The 18,961-nt window shown below is 43.1% G+C and overlaps 1 long non-coding RNA gene and 1 pseudogene across 1 annotated transcript; both read left to right on the forward strand.

Moving 5' to 3' along the window:
- The first annotated feature begins 8,719 nt into the window (after window positions 1-8,719).
- On the forward strand, window positions 8,720-9,643 carry LOC147250425 (protein FAM200A-like; annotated as a pseudogene).
- Window positions 9,644-10,696: 1,053 nt separating this feature from the next.
- LOC147250426 (uncharacterized) lies at window positions 10,697-14,827 on the forward strand. The gene is made up of 4 exons (XR_015119364.1): window positions 10,697-11,218; window positions 11,308-11,362; window positions 11,470-13,929; window positions 14,025-14,827. It is a non-coding gene; the product is annotated as an uncharacterized LOC147250426 (long non-coding RNA).
- Window positions 14,828-18,961: the final 4,134 nt, after the last annotated feature.

Below are 18,961 nucleotides of genomic sequence, written 5' to 3' on the forward strand. Positions count from 1 at the left end.
AAGGCAACCCGCATCGTCTCAGGTTTCAGGCGACCATCCTGTCGCATCCTAATTTTGTCACTGTGCCGCCTGTCAGGCTTTGCCTGTTGCTTCTTCGGCTCCCATCCAGACAAGCCAAAAACTCCATCCTCCTTCGCTGCATTAACACTCGGACATTTTCCAATCTGCGCCAAGTTCGTATGCTTTGCAAAAGAGACAACATTGCAATGCACGCAACGACAACGCTAACGTTCGACTTGGCGATGTCCACATTGTTGTTTGTTTTTTATTTCAGTGTTCCAGCGCACGTTTATTTGAAATGATGACATTATCAGCGCGGTGACGTACAAGAGAGAAAAACACAGGCCCTCACAGCGGGAGCTCAGACCCCGGTCTTCTGGAAGCTTGAATGCGCCCTAATGCCGAGCAAATGCGGGTCCAAAAACCCGCGTTGACACGTGTTTTTCAGTTTGAAAGGGGTAAAGCCTGATTTATGCTTCTGCGTCGTGGCGACGCCGTACCTACGCCGTAGCCCCTACGTCGTCATTGTGCATTTATAGTTCTGCGTCGAGGGAATGCGTTGCTCTGTAATTCACCGCCAAGCCACTAGAGGGGTGTGGCTTTATCTGCGTATGGTTTTGGGGGACTCTTGTCGAATTCCTTAGTTTTCTTCCGGTCATAGCACATGGGTCAGAGACAGAGACAACGATCGAAGTTGTAAAGGTGGTCATACTTGCGAACCTCCTTGATAACTCTTTCTTCGGCTTGGTCCATTTTTTTTGCGTGTTGCTCTCACCACAGAAACTTAAAAAATAGCGGTGTTGTTGTGCTGAACCGGAAACGTCGTGTGAGCGGACCAATCACAGTCAGTTGATGTTCACGTCACCGCGTAGTCAGGATTTTTTGGAGGTGCACGTCGGGCTACGGCGTAGGGGTCTGCGTTGACGGCGTAGGTACGGCGTCGCCACGACGCAGAAGCATAAATCAGGCTTAACAGACACATCTGAGTTTCGCAAAATAACATCATCTAAAGGCATACATACGACAGCGACGTATTTGTTCATATGCATAGCTATCTACAGAGGCCGACTGTGTGACTTTAAAATTAACATTATATATGCAAGTTACCGGCATGTAAGACGTTTATTATAGAAGACAGCAATCAGGGTGGGTGGGGGTGACTCCAGCGTTAGCTCCAGCTAAAGTTAGGTTGAAAAATAAAACCTTTTTAATCCTTAACAGTTAACAAAATAAACTCCTCCCACCTGTAAAAAATATCGGATGCAGAACTGAACTTGGTGGGGCTGGTGTTGGGGCCGGGTGTGTCTTTATTCCTCCCGCAGCAACATGCTACTGGCTCTCAGAGCTAGCAGCCGTCTCTTGGCATCAGTCCTCACACACGCACTTTTTTAGACAAGGTCTAAGCTGTTACATTTTCATTTGACAACGTTTTACAGAGTCTATCTGAAGGCCGAAAACGACGCCCAGTAATGTCTAAAAACAGGAATGACTTAAACTTACCTTAACATTTCCAGAATGCAGTTTCTTCTTCTTCCTTCTTTACCGATGTCAACGTTGCTCGCTTGTTGTAAATGAAATTGCTGCCAAAATTTTTAAAGAATGCGTATTGGCAAATCATACTCAATCTAATAAAAACGCTTTGATCAAAAGAAAATAAATCAGTTTGGTGTCCTGCTGTCAGTCTACACTGTAGTCAAGTAAAGAAAATCGATTCAACCAAAAACATAAATGAGAAAGTTTAGTTTTTAATAAGCAAAGTAATTTTTTTCAACTATTGGAGAGAACAATATGAACGACAGCTTTGTTTTACTTTTTTCAGTGTATGTACAGAAGAGCCAGAATGCGCACTCCTGTGTAGGATTGCCCTTCTCTGTGTCAAAGCTGTGACAGAAATTGACTTTCTTCAACTTAAATGAACTTAACTTGTGTAAGTTAAGTTCTAAGATAAGATCTGAAAAAAGCATGTAGATCCAAATGACATGGAGAAAGTGAATATAGTTTATCATTGCTGTGCTGATGCCATGCTGCTTAACCTTCCCCGTCTGCCCCTATTTTCAATTTGAAGTTAGTTTGGATGATGCATGTCATTCGGTGAGCCCAAGTTGCACTGGACTGGATTTGATGTTTCATAAACTGCTTCTGGGTGCCTGTACCAACTCAGTTCTGCACACTGAATGCAGTGTGAGAGTGAGTGATTGGTGGTTATTATTTTTATTATGATTTTGACTGGCTTGTGTCACATTGGCTGTCAGCCTCAGAAAAGGTAAATGTGTCTTAATGCTGACTCTCAAAAGATCCTCATCATGGGTGTCAGGAGTACCCATGGCTGGGGCTCTACCCTTTTCTATTAACATAATGTCATCAGACAAGTCTAAGCCACCTGCATGTACCCTGCTTTTGCGTGCATTAAAGGATGAATAAATATTTGTTTGGCAGCTACAGTTCTTAAATGAGCATTTAACATTCTCATGTTTTTTAAGTACTCCCTTAAATGGCTGATGAGTGTCACTTCAGAGAAGGGTTGTTTAATATTACACAGGGGACAGGTAAAAAGGGAACATCCAACATGGACTTCTTTACTGGTGCTTGTGCTACACGTGTCTTCGTGAGATCGAGAGAGAACTCGTGCATATAAAGCACCTGAGCCACGGACACAGACTCTCAAAGCACTTCCCGCCAACTCACCGTTGTTAATGGTGGCTCCACTTGGAACCCAACAGCGCAATACTGCACTGAAATTAGTAATTGATATGACGTATCAGCGTTCTGTGGGCACAAAAATCACCTGAAGCAACATCAAAAACTCATTTAACAAAAACCCCATTGATTGAGACAGACAGTTAGAGGCTAAACTTGCCATTGTTCACAGCTAATTACACAACGAAGTTTAACAAAAATGGCAAACTGTGTTGTGTGGACATTGACCTCCACATTAAGCCTTACATCTGAAACTTCATATAAATCTTTTGCGTCAATGAATAAATTGCATTATACAATTATTTTAACATTAAATTAGACACATAAGCTTTTTTATACTTACAAATTACTCCAAGTGCATACTCCATCTTGTAAGATAGGCATCTTGAAATAGACTTTCCAAAAATGTCAGTTCAAATGTAGCGTCATGACGTCACTACACATCCCCTCGTGTACTTGAAAGTGAGAATTAAAGTGACTGCGGTAACTAAAAAATGCAAAGTCAATTAAAATTAAAACAGTATAAGTTGTTCAGAGAAAGAAACTATGGCTATTTCTACGAACTTGATAACAGATTTTTAGTACAGTGTGATCAGTCTATATAAGTCAGCAGTACTGTTTGGGTTTACAGTGTAGTTGTGTAACTATTTTTTATTTATTTATGCTTGTTTCTTTTAAAATGAATCATATATCTCATCATAAGCAGAATCTGTGTTTATTTCAGTAAAATGGCTATTATTCTCACAGGTGGGCGTAACGGGGGAGGGTCCAGTCACTCTGACATCTGCGCTCAATTACATGCTGATTGGGATGTATCAAGGAAACTTGCATGGTTTCCGGTGCTCGCGCCAATTGATACATCCTACGGCACCTTCGGAGTTGGCGTGAAACAGTGCAAGAATCGCAAACTTTTTGCTTTGATACATCTGAATGTGAGCAACGATCTGGCGTACGCAAGTTTTTCTTGTGTAAACCACATTGATACATGAGGCCCCAGTTTTAAGTCCTGTGGTTCTGTTCGGGAAGGGTAGAAAAGACCAGGCAGTAAGAGTCCCACTATTTCAGAGGAGGAAGGGGCTGACGGGTGTCCCCCTGACAAAAGGATACATAGGTACTTAATGACCTGTGATTCTATTGGGGTGAAAGAGAACAGGTTTGAGCCCTGTGTTATGCCCAGCTCATTCCAGGGCATAACCAAGAAGGGAGGACCACACAGTAGCCGTTTTAATAAACAAATAATTTATTAAAGGTAACTGTACATATAGCAAACTATGAGGTGTAGAGTCAGTGGTGAAAGGTGAGTGTTGGATGCAATGAAACTGTGGGTGCCAACCTAAACTGTAAGTACCAGGAATCAAGGCTAACTAAACACAATCAAAAAACCCAAACCAAACCAAAATGGAGTGCCTAAAAGGCACCAGCCTTCCAGGAGGGAGTGAGAGGGAAAGAGCCATTATCTTGGAATTTCCCAGCTTATAAAGGCTCAAACCAGGTGGCACTAAAACCCTCAACGAGATGGGAGGGGCCAAACCATCAGGGAGAATCTAGGAGGAGGAGCACAGGCAGGAAAGAGGGAAACTAGACAATACAGATCCTGGCTTAAGGCCTAGAAATATATTTTAGAAAAATTGTTGAATATGTATTAAAAAAAAACCACCACATCCCATAACAATCATAAAAAAGTGCAAATGGCATTGGAACAAAGAAATCCTAAATAAAACTGCTAATATGATAACAAACCAAAACTACTTACAAATAAATAATATAAATAAATAGAAAATACTAACAAGCAATAAAACTGTCTGAAAACAGACAGTCAGAGGAATGTAGAACTCCTTTACTTTGTCTTTTTCTTATGTGCTTACTGTTTCCCATGATTCATCCTCCGCCTATTCATCAAACATAATTGGAGCTGCACATGCTGTTTCAAGATGAAGAGGCACATGTTCTCCATCAACAGCATACAAAATACTTAAAACAGATGTTTATGAGGCTTTGCTTTGGCAAATGAAACCACAATATCCTCCATATCCAAAGCCCAGCAAACATCACGCTCAATTGACACAAGTGCCAGTCCTGTGAGCCTCTCTTGAGACATGGTGGATCTCATTTAAGTTTTTATCAGCTTCAAAGCTGAAAAGCTCCTCTCATCTGAGGCCACTGACACCGGGAGAGTCAGGAGAAGTCAGAAGGCAATGCTTAAATTACTGTACAGATCCAGCAGCCAGGTAGCTAAAGTAAACATCACCCATAGCCTAGCCTATTTTCTTTGCCGAACGTTACATGCAGCAGCAGCACTTGTACAAGACTTAAGACTCAAACAGCTAATTTATCAAATAAACTACCGGTGTCTTGTTTTTTCTTTGCTTCCTCTTTTTTTTTCTTCTTTCGTTTTTGGCTGAAGATTCTTTTGTCCTTAAGCCAAATTATGATATTGATGTTATTTTGATGTTTCAATGTGATTCTTTAAACTTTCAGCCATACAATATGATGTTATTTTGACATCATTTGAATGTCAATCTAGTATTGCAAGTAGAATTGCCTTACTCTAGACTTTGTCTCACTAAAGGATCTCTATCAGCATTAAAAGATGAAGATCTTGTGATTCCAGTACAAAGCAATAAAATAATGCTTGAGATCCATGCAGTTTTGCAGTATTGCATGCGTGGGAGTGGCAGTGCTACATTTTCTTTCTCTACAACAGTTTCCACTTGAGAATATCTCTCAATGATCAAGCATACATGTATGATCAAAACATTTTATTTTCTATTTTACACAGTTTTGTTTACAAAAACTTTTTCAAAACACAAATCAACTTCAATCAATCAAACACAGCTACAGGCCTGCGCCCACCCACACCCGTTCTGTCCGGTGCTGACCGCAAATATATTGCAATCCTGGTCACAATAGCAGCCTCAGTCGCGCCAGGCTGTGACTTCTAAATGGCGTCTGAAAAAGCAAATTTTACAATTGTTGAATAAAATGTTTTTTTAATTGAGGATCAAACATTTATCAAAACAGGGTTTCCCCCAGATATTAGGCATATCCTGGCGATGGGGTGGGGTGGGGGTGGGGTTTAGTGATCGTTCTTCAAGCAAACAACAGCGGCTCAGCACAGGGGACGCTAGTGGCTATAATGAAGCCCACCCAAACTGTTGCACACCAGCTTTTCCTGACAGGTGGCCCGCCTTGTTTATAATGCACTGGGGGAAACCCTGCAAAACAACATACACTGCTCAAAAAATAAAGGGAACACTAAAATAATACATCCTAGATGTCATTTAAGGAAATGTTCTGGTTGAAAATCTTTATTAATCAAATAGGGGAATGTGTTGAGAATAATATAACAAAAGAATGATTTATGTAAAATGAAATTATCAACCCATGGGGTTCTGGATTTGGATTCCTGCTCAAAATGAAAGTGGAAACTCAGAATACAGGCTGATCCAACTTCAGTGGAAATTCCTCAGGACAAGTCAAAACGAGGCTCAGGAAATGCCTCTGACCACCTAACATCATGATTGGCAAATTCGCCATTGGCGCCCTGTTTTCCTCATAGATAAGAGCAGGTTCACACTGAGCACATGTGACAGATGTGACAGACTCTAGAGACGCCATGGAGACCACTACGCTGTCAGCAACATCATCCAGCGGGACCAGTTTGCCTGTGAGTCAGTAACGTTTTGGGGAGGCATTTCCTTGGAAGGCCATACAGCCTCCCTTGTGCTTGCCAGAGGTACCTTGACTGTTTCTTAGGTACCAGGATGAGATTCTCAGACCTATTGTGACACCATATGCTGGTGCAGTGGGCCCTGGGTTCCTTCTAATGCATGGCAATGCCAGGCCTTGTGGGGCTGAAGTTTGTTGGCAGTTCCTGCATGTTGAAGGCATCTATGCTATGGACAGGCCTGCGCGTTCCCGAGACCTGAAACCAATTGGACACATCTGGGACATCATGTCTCCATCCATACACCAAAGCCACAATGCACCCCAGACTGTCCAGGAGCTGACGGATGCTTACATCCAGGTCTGGAAGGGGATCCATCAGGAAAGAATTTTTTGTCTCATCGGGAGAATGCCCAGGCATTGCAGGGAGGTCACACAGGCACAAGTTGATCAGATCAGCCTGCTGAGCATCTGACAGACAACCCAACTGACTGTCCAGATGATTCCAGTACTCAGAATTGTTAAGTCTCCCTGTGGTATAGGTTCAGATGGAACATCAAAGTCCTCCGAAGGCCTGACTCCAACTGTTACAACTGACCTTACAGACTCCAGTGTAAGACTGTCTGTGGAATGTGAGTCACCTTTAACCTTGTAAATAGAGTGAACTGTAACGAAGAGAACTTCGTTACCCCCCCCCCCCCCCCCGTCCACTCATCCAGACAAGACACTGTTGAGCCACGCTACCCGCATGAACTGGTTCTCTGGTGAGTGAAAGCTCGGCCAAGCTTGTTCACCCCTCCACCAGTCGACTTGTGCCCGCCGCTGTTTCTGCGAACCTCCGAACTGGACCCCGACCCAGACCAGCAGAGATTGAATACCTTCACGACCAATTAAGGATTCTCCTAACTAGGCAATTTCTGGGTAGAGAAATAACTTAGTTGTGTTTATATAGTGTCTATGAATGCACTGGCAAGCAAGCTGCTACATGTTTATTGATTCTGCACAATCCTGCTCAAGTGTATGAACACACATGTTTAGGTTTACTTCTGTCTTTTCCTCTATCTATCTCTCCCTCTCTCTCTTTCGCTTAGCCGAGTGGCTTACTAACTGACCGCTCCACACTTTATACCTCCACGTTGCTAACTAGCGGCTAGCTAGCCTCAGCTGTTAGCCTCCGCTGCGGACGCTCTGTATTATCCGCTGCTTCTCTTGGAAAGGGAAACAGTCATTACTATTACAGTGTATCCTTTTGTTCTAACTCAATGGGTGGTTGCCAGCCAAACAGGTTCCCAGCCCTCACATTGTCCTAGAGCAGTGGTTCTCAAATGGGGGTATGCGTACCCCCGGGGGTACGTGGAGGTACTGCAGGGGGTACGTGAAGCTTTACAAAATATCTTTTAAAAAATCAGTAGGCTCATCCTAATAATAAGTCTTGGGAAAAATTATTTTGTTAAAAGTTTGATAAAATATAATTGTGTGTTCATGCACCGAATTTTATATTCAGTATTGAGTGTCAATATCCTTTAAAATAAAACTGCCCCCCCCCCCACCAAGTTAGTTTGACCCACTGACCCAGCGCACTCGTCAACGACCTGTAGTTACCATGATAACACTGTAACTATGGAGATGTGGCTAAAGCGCAGCAGCAATGATGCTGAAAGTACGGATAAACAAGTGAAAAAGAAGGCAAAACCAGAGCCGACAAAGTACAGAAAGTACATGGAAGAGTATGTTTTAATGGGATTTACGTCCACGAGCTCTGACCCACCCCAGGCACTGTGTTTGTTTGTTTTTTGCGGGGAGAAATTAGCCAACGCTAGCATGAAGCCAGCACATCTCCAGCGGCATCTCACCACAAAACATGGATGTCACGTTGGTAAGCCACCAGAGTTCTTCAACAGAAAACTTTCTGACTTCAAGTCATCCCAAGCCACAATGCGAAAAGCCTCCACTACATAAGCCAAAGCCCTGGAGGCTTCTTACGCGGTGTCTTTGCTCGTTGCTAAAGCCAAAAAAAAGTCACCATAGCGGAAGACCTATTGCTCCCCGCTACTGTTGTGTTGGCAGAAACAATGCTGGACAAAAAATCAGCGGATACAGTAAAAACTGTGCCTCTGTCTAATGACACCGTTTGACGCAGAATAAATAACATGGGCACAGACATTGTCAAACAAGTTGTGTGGAAACTTGGCAACTCATTTTTACTGCAGCTGGATGAATCCACAGATGTGAGTGGAAATGCGTAACTTGTTGCATTGTAAGATACGTTGACACGGACGACATCTACAAACACATTCTATTCCGCAAAGAAACGGAGGGGCGAACATCGGAAGAGGACATTTTTAATGTCGTTAACATGTTTTTCACCGAAAACGCTATCAGCTGGAAATCCTGCAGCAGCGTCTGCACAGATGTGTCTGCATCTATGATGGGCAGCGCGAAAGGGCTCATGGCGGGGGTTAAAAAAGAAAATCCCAACATCAAGTGGACGCACTGTGTGATACACAGAGAAACGCTAGCGTCCAAGAAAATGAGCCCTGTGTTACACGATGTTTTGAATGACAGCATTAAAGTTATAAACTTCATCAAGTTAAGGCCACTTAACGCACGTTTGTTCCGCAGCCTCTGTGAAAATACGGGAGCTGAACACACAGAACTACTCCTGCATACTGAAGTGCGCTGGCTGTCTCGTGGAAGAATACCGAACAGGCTGTTTGAGTTGCGAGCTGAAGTGCACACCTTCCTGATAGAGCACGGATCTCCCCATGCCACCTTGTTTGAGAACACGGACTGGCTTGCAAAGCTTTGCTATCTGGCAGATATATTCAGGAAACTGAATGAACTGAATATGTACCTGCAGGGCAAGGACACCAGCATCCTGAACCTGTATGACAAGGTGGGTGGTTTCTTGAAGAAAGCAGAGATGTAGAAGAGGGCATGTGATCAGGAGGATTTCACCTGCTTTCCTCAACTGGATGCTTTTCTCTCCAATGAGGATGTGGCGACAGCTCCGGTGAAGTTAGTCATAGTGGGACATTTGGCTAACTTGATCAGTTGTTTTCACTCCTACTTTGCTGACATGGATGAGAAATCTGCACAGCTGGATTGACCCATTTTTCTTGTCTGAAGCAAACAGAAGCAAGCTTACTGTCACTCATCAGGAAAAACTGATGGAAGTAGCATCTGACCGTGGCAAGTTTGGTGCATCCACTCTCATACAGTTTTGGGTGTGTGTGAGGCAGGAGCACCCTGAGCTGGGATAGAAAGCTTTGGAGCAGCTGCTACCCTTTGCATCCACATATTTATGTGAGGCCTCCTTCTTAGCAATGATACTGATCAAAACAAAGCAAAGAAACAGACTGTGCCTGGAGAAGAGCTTGATCACTGCAGTTGCCTCCCTGCCACCAAGAATGACAAAGATCCTCAGTGAGGTGCAAGCCCATATTTCTCACTAAAATGTACTGAGTACATTTTTTCCTGTTCATAAATCACTGCCTGTTACATGCTGTTCACATCAAATCAGATGTTCAATGCAAAGTGATTTAAGTGTAATCTTCTTTTTTGATCCTAAAAGAAGTAACGTTAATTATTTTTTGTGAGCAAATCTTTATTTCTTAAGTTAATTTATTTTGTAAACAAAATATTTATTTATAATTAAGTTATAGATTTATTTCTGTGAACACATTTTAGTTGTTTATGTATATTTTTTATTTTGTAACATTACAGAGACCAATATAAATTTGCAGCGTTTTGCATATTTGAGTTTTGACTGGTTTTATGCCTTCTTCACCGTCTTCTGTTTTTCTTTTTTGTTTCTACATGCAATGTTTGCAATATGAATGTATTTGTCAGGTTCACTGATATAAGTTTTTTTGGCTTTAATAAATCAGACACTGATTTTACAGCACTGCACCTCTTTTTTCTTCCAAAAATGTTTTGCCCATGTCAGGGGGTATTTGACTAAAAATAAGGCAAGGCAAGGCAAGGCAAGGCAATTTTATTTGTATAGCCCGTTTTCATAAACAGTTTGTCTCAAAGGGCTTCACATGGCATCATAACAACATCCTCTGCCCTTAGACCCTCACATTGACTGAGGAAAAACTCCATAGAAAACCCTTTTAACAGGGAAAAATCAGAGAAACCTCAAGGTGAGCAACAGAGGAGGATCCCTCACCCAGGACGGACAGACGTGCAGTAGATGTTGTTACAGAGAAGAAAACAGTTTACAATGCAGAATGTGGGAGTAAGGGGGTACATCACTGAAAAAAGTTTGAGAGCCACTGGACCTAGAGTACAGAATGACCAGTAACGGAGGTGGAGGGGTGAGGGGAGCGCGTACCTCCAGTAATTAAAAAACAATTTGTGCCACAGGTATTAATATTGTGTCGCGTATGGCGTCAGATAGCTGTCAAAATCATGAGAGCGCAAATACAAACTAAACGAACACAGGATCAGGAATTGAGGGCATGAAAAACATAACATTGAGATTTCAAAAATAATCTTGTGGCAAGTAAAGTTTTGTCTCGAGCGTGTAAATCCTGACAGAGAGCAGTTGTGAGATGGTGGCGCTGCTCGGTCTCTCTTCTAACTTAAACGCTCGCTCATTTCGGGATGTTTTTTCGCTCTCGATATTTTTTCCTACCAGAAATACGTCATGGTGGTAAGGCTCGACAAGACGATTGCCGATCGAATTTCGTCGGCGGAATACGCCTATTAATGCTGACATGGATGAGAAATCATCAATATTAATCAAAAGCACTGTCTCATCTCCCTGCTGTTCCTGACCCACCGCCGCTACAGTCATCCTAACAGAACAGAAGTTTACATGACACCATTGCACTTTCTTCCTTCTCTGGTATGTATCCTAGAGAGTCTCTTTCTGACATACGGCTTTTTACTGTGTAAGGACCACTAAACTTTGCCTGTCACTAAACTCATGGGCAGCACCTCTGTGGGGGGATTGTCGCTGCCACCAACGCTGACTCTGAGAGCCTGGAGGGTAAGTGGCAACTCCATTTCATATGCAACATTTCCAAAGCTTTGCCACAGATGTAAAGGCAAAAATACACAGAATCAACCATTTAGATAAACCAATATGTTTAATAGAAACTGATCCGTCAGCCATGCTGCCGACGTGCCGACGGCATTCGGGCCAGCCCATCCCCTGGCCCCAGCAACAGCACCAGGCCGATAAGCAGCGGACAGTCCTCCAGCCCACCCAGACCTAGTGGCGCATCTGCTCACACGGATCCAGTGGGAGGGTCCTAACACAGGCGGTCCTGGAGTCGCAGGAGGATATTATTGGGGGAATAATGGATCAATGAGCAGCTCAACCACCTGATAAATGTTCTGGAACATTTAGTGGACAAAATAAATGAATCTGGCTTCATGAATTGTTTAATCGCTTCTTACCCATTCACACTGTGGAAATGAAATTCTGGCGTGCGAGGACAGCTGCCCGGCTGAGATCTGCGTCCATCCCTCCAGCGTCTGCACATTGATGGAGTGGAAACCCTTACGATGAACGTAAACGTATTCCTCATGGGACGGCGCTATTATGGCAACATGAGTGCAGTCATTAGAGAATTAGTCAGAATTGTGGAGCAAGTCCTTCCACTTCCTGAAATGTCGCTCCCGTTTTATTGCACCGTTTGCCACGAGTAAGACAGCACCTTTCCGCGTTCATGTGAAAACTTTTATGCGTGCATGTGAATACGCGTCGTCATGCACCCCCGCTCTAAAAAGGGCCGTGTCCGTTTCCGTTTATCCGCAGTTCGCAAACAAAAGGATTCTGTAGCAGTACGTGATTATGCGTGGACACGTCCCCCACGTCATATGGGATTCTGGGGTAGTACATAAATATCCCCGGAGTTTGTATCTGTATCATATGCGTCTCCGACCCAAAGTGTAGCCCATGGGACAGCTGATCGTGTTTTTTCCTGTGAATCATTTACACAACTCTGGTTAAGTTTTTCCCCAATGCCTATTTGTTTTAGTGCGTTGGTGTTTCACATTGTGTTTTAATACCGCTGTAATTTCTGTGCTCACAAACATGTCTGTTTCCTCTACCACAGCTCGCAAAGGTGTGATATTATTAAATGTGTTTGATGTAGACATAAATAGGGTTATGGGGGGGTGGGGGTGTCTGACCATATGCACCGCATGTTGTGTGTGTGTGTGTGTGTGTGTGTGTGTGTGTGTGTGTGTGTGTGTGTGTGTGTGTGTGTGTGTGTTTAAGTCTAGGTTTGTCCTGCAATATGCGGAAGTTGACAGGGGCCCCGTGGCCCATGAGACCGCGGAAGTGTCTCGGAGGAGCGGTGAGTTTGTTTTTCTTTTTTCTTTTTTCCCCCACTACCTATGTTTTAATGCGTATGTGTTTAACGTTGTGTTTTAATACCGCTGTTCCTGTGCGCAGATGAGGGTGTGCGTTTGGATTCGTTGATGGCTTCTAAGTGAGGTTATTTTCGATGTGGGTGGTGGTTTATTTTGTTTTTTTTCCTGTATACTCCGAAGAGTTAAATAATTATCAACCTTTTTTACACACTATGTGCATTCTTGTTTTCTGTGATGACATGCTTGTTAAAGGGGCCAGTGTGATAAAATCTGAAAATGTAATTAAACATGAGTATCTGTCTTTAAGGGGTTCTGTAGTAACCCATTCTGGCTAAAATATTTGATTTTGTAAAATACTGTGTTTAAAAGTAAACTCAAGCCCCGACATGCCGTGGTCAGGTGGCATGGTGGTATCTCACCAGATTTAGAAACACCGCCCACAGTGGCTGGCATCCTATGAGAACACAGCCTCGCCCCATCCTCACATGCAGTCCTTATAAGAAACAGACGCCACCGCGCCACTCCACCGACTCCAGATCCCGGCATCACGATCGGATCATCCCTGGGGATTTTTTCAATATCTTAAAGCAGACTCACCAGAAATGGCTACACATCCTGATGGTATGTCATAGCATCGTGTAGAACAGGATGGGCCAAAATACAAAAAAAAGAAGATGATGAGAGCGCTGCGCTAAAGTATGAGGAGGTTGTAGAAGGAGTTTTTCAGTATGTGTATGAAGTAAAATATGAAGACTCTAAAGTTTATCTGAGCGTGGATGATGCATGCGTGGACTCATACGGAGTTGCACACGGCATGTCAATTCATGATTGGTCTCATTTTTATGATATATTGTGTACAAAGTTTCACAGTAGCCCTATAACGGGCTACACTGAGCTGTACATGTCCCGATGGCACAGCTCATCAGTACCCAAATCATATAGAGCTTGTCACGATGGTGCTGTGTTGTACCTGACAACATGTCTTGAGAGAACAAAAAAAGGCCCGAAAGAATTTGAAGACTTTTTTTTGTACAGTGGTGCGACAGACCAGCTTTGTGTGAGGTGTTTAATGCCTTACAAGAAGTCACCGAGAAGGACACGGTGGCCACAGCTTTTGCAGGAGTTAGGAAGCGCCTTATTTTTGATGATGTATCAAATCAGACAGATGATAACGCATGTGACGGCTTTCTGCACCCCGCCAAGGAAGCATTGATGAGATCCTACACTGTGTAGGTATGTGGTGGTTGTTCAAGGCAGGGTTTTTGTAGACATTGTGTATGTGTTTGATTCATGTGTTAATTCCCTTCTCTCATTTCTTTTATTTACAGACACCCAGACACCACTCAAAACCCACCTCGTCCCCGGACTGTATTCACCAGAACTCACGCCTACGCTGCACACGCCATCCAACAACAACAATAACCCCCACCAGGACTCTTCATCTATGCGGTTGAACCCACCCCCGGCAGACGCTTCCACTCACAGTGGTGTGTATGTGGACAGTGTAGATACATTTCTTCCTCAAGACCAGGGACCCCGTCTCGTGTAGCATGTGAAATTTGCCGTCTACCACCTGCTCACCAGAACTGTGAATAAGGTGTGGAAAGATGAGTGTTATGGGTGTCTTGTCAACCACCCGAGCCAGCATCAACACAGCTGTCTGGAAGAAGTCCCGGAGTATTTTCTTAGAGCAAAATACGACGCCATCATGAACATGTTGTGGAACGACAACTTCTTGGTGGCAATCAGGAGTTACCTGTTTATGAAACGCATGCTCTGCAACCCTGTGAAAATCGCCAGAGGTGTGGAATCTGTAATGGCTGCGCTGTTAGAGGTTGACAACTTTGCGGCCATACTTGACAAGCAGAGCAACGCTGTGAGCAAGCATGAAAACTTCTGGTTGATATACGACGAGCAGGTGAAAATCTCAAACACGTGGGAGCCCAAACCACCAGCTGCTCGAAAATTGTTCTGATCTGCAGCTGTAACCAACTTTCACTCTTTTTTAAAAATTGTAGTCCTCATAAATTGTATCTACATGTGTGTGTGTGTGTGTGTGTGTGTGTGTGTGTGTTGGGGATTTTAAAATAAATCTATCATGTTTAACCAACACAAGATCATTTGCGGTTTGTCTTGACCATGAACACCATACTGCATAATATTTATTACGACCCCTCGCACTCGTAAGGCAGCTGGCGAGACAGGGGCTGCTACACCTGACTTGGACACTGTTAAATTTTTTTTAGTGGGCCAGGATGCCTACACACTCCATGCCAGGGCATTTAAACACTTTCGCCGTAATAGAGTACTGGTCAGCGGTATTAACAAACAATTTCAGGCTGATCTGGTTGATATGGGTGAGTATTCTGACGACAATAACAATGTGAGATATTTGCTGACGTGGGCTTGACGTGTTCAGTAAATATGCCTGGGTACGCTGTCTTAAGATCTAAAAGCAGCGCAAAGGCGTTTGCTGACATTTTGAGCAGTGGACACGTCCATGTAAAACTCCAGGCAGATGCAGGAACAGAGTTTGAGAATAAAAACTTTCAGAGGCTGATGAAGACACATAACATAATACATTATTTCACCTTGAACGAGGCCAAGGCTAGTGTTGTTGAGCGGTTAAACAGAATCTTGAAGACACGTATGTGGAGGTACTGAACATCTGTTAATTCAAGGAGATATGTGGACGTGATCCAGGAGCTGGTTGATGCGTACAACAAGTCTTTTCACAGATCAATTAAAATGGCTCATTGTGACTTGAACAGTGAAAATGAGGCCATAGTCTTTCACAACTTTTACAAAAGAAGACCAAATTCCAAAGTCACACCTTTTAAATGTAAAGTGGGGGACACAGTGCGAATATCTAAACTGTGAGGCGTGTTTAGAAAGGGTTATGAACAGACTTTTACAGATGAACACTTTACCGTCACAGAGCACGAGGCCAGAGACCTGCCTGTGTACAGATTAACAGACATGGCGGGGAGCGGGTTAGAGGAACATTATATGCTCAGGAGCTGCAGCACGTGATAGTGGATAAAAACAAATACTTTAAAATTGAAAAAATACTGTCCCGGAAAAAAGAGGCGGGCAAAAACATGGTTCTGGTAAAGTGGTTGGGGTGGCCTGAGAACTTTAATAGCTGGGTTGACGCCCGTGATATCATTGATGTATCATAAATGTCAGAGCCACATCACAGTGTTAACCACTCTGCATTCTGGCTCGCCACGGGATGGATAAAAAGAACGAGTTCTACATCACGCTGCCTAGTAATGCATCAGCACGTGTATCGTAATAATAACATATGGAACTACAGGACAGAACTGGCCAGGACTATTGTTTTAAATGAGCCATACGAGGTGGGTGTTATTGAAGTACAATACCCCAGGATTTTGTTTTCCTGCCTCTGACGCCGTCATCACCGTAACAACGACAAATCATGTGACAAAGACTGTGGAATCAAAAGACATGATGCTAACGGTGGGACATTATGATTTAATCTCTACGGAAAGCTTGCCACCCACACCACATATGGGGTCATACACTTTGCGTCCAACAACATCAGCAACAGGGTTTACATCAGGTGGTTTGAACCATCTACTAACAAAACACAAGATGCTACTCAAATGACCACCGTCACGCTGTGCGGGTGACTAGCTGAAATACTGGGTTTTGAATCTGGGTGTGGTATAAAGCCAATATTGTGTCAGCCAGCATATTTGTGAAGAAAGTCTCCATCTCTCCCGCTGTCAGACTAGCTCACAGCAGGGCCCCCCAACACACAAACGCAAAATATGCAATCAACAGAGTTGCCTTGAAGACATTCTCCATCCCCCAGGGCACGAGGGTGTGCAATCAGGAAAACCTTTACAACAGCCAGGTCTTGAAATTTGTAATTGTATGCTTTGTTGATAACAAGGCCGACACAGGGTCATATATCAGAAACCCGTTTAATTTTCAGCATAGCAACACCGAGTTCATCAGCCTGTATGTTGATGGTGCACCCTATCCAGCCAAGCCGTTTCAACCACATTTCCCAAATGATCAATATGTTAGAGAGTACTTTCAACTCATTCAAAGCACGGGTCAACACCTGAGGGACAGATCACTAGCCATAAACCCTGTTTTGTTTCAACCTGGAAACTGACGAGGGTCATGGCAGAAATGTTTCTCTGATCAAGTCTGGAAATGTGAGATTGGAGGCGCGATTCAGAAAACCCCTCACCAGAACTGTTCACCTCATTTGTTATTCAGTGTTTGACTTAGTCATTGAGATATCAAACAGTAGTCAGGTGCTGCTTGACTACTACTGAGAACCATGAACACCGCCGAGCTGACTGGAGTTGTTAAAAAAATACTGAAAAAGACCAGTGTTTTTTAGGTGTACTGGCGTGTGATGAGCTCCTGAAAAGGAAAATACCGTGGTTCCCTTCAATGACGATTGTTAACACAGATCTGTCACATCTGAGAGCATTGGCTCGCTCTTTACGTCACAAAAGACAAGAACGGATGCTTTTTCGACAGCTTTGGGAATACACCTGATACTTTTGCCTCCGAGATAAACACTTTTTTAAGGAAAAACTCTATAGCTGTGTCTTAAAACAGGTTCAAAGCCATCAGGCTGTCTCCTGTGGCCAACACTGTGTTTTTCCTTTACCACATTGTAGACAATTTTATATATATTTGCTTAAACTGTAGTTAAATTTATATATACATTCACTTAAAATAGAATGTAGGATACACAAGGTAGTTGTAATAAAGATGTTTCTGTGGCAGTTCCCAAAGAGGTAGGAAAGGTTCCAACACTGTATTTAGTTCATCAATGTACTTCTTTAGTGTTAGTAGCGGTACTGGGATCTCCTGCTCATGCATCCCAGGCAGAATCGATGACTTAGCTACAAGTCACCTTATTTGACCTCGTGAACATCTGGAAGTAGTAAAAGGTGTTTTACAGAGGGGTCCTACAAATCTCCAAAGCACCAGGATTAGTTGGTGCCATTGCGACTCTAGGGAGGAACTTATACATATTGGAGACAACACAGATAGACACTCCAAGATATAAGACAACAGAAAAACACTTACTATCAGCAGTGAAGCACAGACCAGACTGTTTAGAGTGGACAGGTGAAAAGGTCACAACAGGGAATAGCGGGGGTGTAGATCATGCTAGCATCACTCCCTCAAACCAATTAAGTCAGAACAGAGTCCACAAGAATTTCTATGGTGGGATGAGGCCGTGAAAGATAAGAGCATGGCCGTAAATCGGAAAGAGGTTTTAATCTTTACAGCTGCAACAACAAGGCCACGATGGACCAGAAGGGACTGACACGGGGTCAGACAGAAGATCCTGCAACAGACATGAAGTTCAAAAATACACACTTGCACGCAGAAGCGATCACATAAGCACCTCCCCTGTAACACATAAAACTGGAGAAGATAGTTAGATCGTTGGACTTCTTGCCCCAACGCCAGGGACGACGCATCTGCGTATGCTGACTCGAGCATAGGGGAAGACGATCTCCAGAGCTCTGTATTCTTTCCTGTTAATCTGAATAAATTCTTTTGAACCAACTGGAAGGTGTCCTCTCCGGATTTGGAACAGCGCAATACATATACTCTGTGGGTCCTTCTGATTGATTAATGCTGACTTGTTGAAAAATTCCTACAACATGCAGAAAGGAATGTCTTTTGATAGAGTATTAAAAATGTATACCGATAATTTACTGCGTAATGATGCTATGGTGTGTAAGTTTGTAAACACTATCAAACCTGTAGCCATGTGCCACGGCCATGATTTTACATGTGTGCAGTGTGGAAAATAAAAATAAAAACACAAGAGATCAGGATGCTCTCAAGCGTATTTTATTCTCAAAGAAAACATCATAACATATGCACCAGCATTGATTTATAGTAAAAACATACAAGGCAAAACTTGTGATAAGTGAAAAATCATGGATTTACATTGACCAAAAAGCTTTTGAAAATAAAATAAGCAGTATAATGCATGTATTGACAACGACAATAAAATAAGAAAAAAATAAAAGAAAAGAAAAGGATAATGCAGACATCAATTCCATTGATCCACTTCCAGAAGAAGTAAACATCAATATGTATCCCACAACTCGTCACCCAACATTGTTCTCTTGCTTCCTCTTCTAACAATAGGTGTTGAATAGGTAAAGTCTGCGTGTTTTATGTCACAGATAGCTCTGCGGACATGAGTGTTTTGGTATTGCCGAAAGCGGCACATTTAAATCAGCCA

This window comes from Aulostomus chinensis, chromosome 14 (assembly GCF_037954235.1).
Source record: "Aulostomus chinensis isolate RoL2024-O1b breed Wild chromosome 14, RoL_Achi_v1.0, whole genome shotgun sequence".
NCBI classification, from domain to species: domain Eukaryota; kingdom Metazoa; phylum Chordata; class Actinopteri; order Syngnathiformes; family Aulostomidae; genus Aulostomus; species Aulostomus chinensis.